Below are 1335 nucleotides of genomic sequence, written 5' to 3'. Positions count from 1 at the left end.
ATGATGGAGAAAGCCCAGCAGATGGTATCTGCACTGTTATGTATTGGAGGCAAACAGGGAGAACAATCCAACAAACTGCTATGGGCCACCAAGGCTGTCTTTTGATTCCTCTTGACACTTCCTGAAATATAGAACATTGGCCTCAATAACTGGCATGAAGAAAATATCTAACTTGCCATATTTTTCTCATTGCAAAACTTTCTTGCAACTGTCAATGACTGGATCCCACGCAAATTTATCAATATTACCACGAACATTTTTCTTCATATCTTCCTCGCAATTTTCAGAATCTACATTGCTTTCATGTCAATCACCGAACACAGTTCAAGTGAGCAAATGGCTCCGAGTATGTCTTGGGTGCTGGTTTTGCCACTTTAGGTGTCCCAAAAACATTCGAAAACCTCAGAATTTCATCTCCTGCTGCTGATGCAACTGTGCATCTGTCTGGGCCCTAAACCACTGAAGCAAAAAAAGAAAAAAAGGGATCTGATTTAAGATGTTAAAAGATGACAACATTTTATTATTCTACAAATAAAGCACAACTTGGTACCTGAACCATAAAAAGAACGCTTTGATGTATGTCCAGTGAGCTCAGCTATTTTCACCATGGAGGGGTATTTCCAGAGAGCGAGCTGATTCTGAGTAAGGCCATGCGAGCTAAGCAATTCACGCTCATTTTTATTCCACAACAAAGCACAGACCTGTGAGCCTGTGTCAACTGAATTCAAGCACACACCAGTGTGGGTGTTCTAGAATTTTATGCACTGGTCACTTCCACCTCCACCTGAGGCCAGTAAATTACCCTGGAAAGGACACCAGGCAAGAGCTTTGAAAGCAGCGGTATGTTCCTCGAGCCTATGGAGCCACTGAGTTGGAGAATTAGACGAAGCCATGGATCTTTCCCATATGTGGAGCAGCTTATCATTTCCGCCGCTTGCTAACTGCTGGCTGGAGACTGACCATTTAAGCCCACAAACTTCTTGATGATGTCCTGTATAAGTTTCAACAATGTGCGCCCTCACTCTAACATCATTGTTAATGATCTGACCATCCATGCCTCCAGTAGTCAAAATATGATTGTTCCAATCCAGAGCACCAACTTGTGACCCATGGCCTCCTCTCAATGTTCTTACCTGCAGCGGTTGAAAATAACAAAGACCTTTTAACCTAATTGTAAGTATAAAGTTGGTCAACTAGATTTTACAAGATCGATCACTATCCATGTCAAATCAAACTGGATAGAGTACCAGTTTGATGATTTGAAAAAAGTCCAATCCTTAAAAAATAAGCAGAAAATACTAGAGGATACACACCAGTCTATTGGCTGGTGAATCC

The 1335-nt window shown here is 41.6% G+C and overlaps 1 pseudogene; it reads right to left on the bottom strand.

Moving 5' to 3' along the window:
* Positions 1-6: 6 nt before the first annotated feature.
* LOC111405689 lies at positions 7-1329 on the bottom strand (annotated as a pseudogene).
* Between the last annotated feature and the right edge of the window lie 6 nt (positions 1330-1335).

This window comes from Olea europaea, chromosome 12 (assembly GCF_002742605.1).
Source record: "Olea europaea var. sylvestris chromosome 12, O_europaea_v1, whole genome shotgun sequence".
NCBI classification, from domain to species: Eukaryota; Viridiplantae; Streptophyta; class Magnoliopsida; order Lamiales; family Oleaceae; genus Olea; species Olea europaea.
Note: the sequence above shows the minus strand (reverse complement) of the source record. Positions and strands in the feature narration are given on the sequence as shown.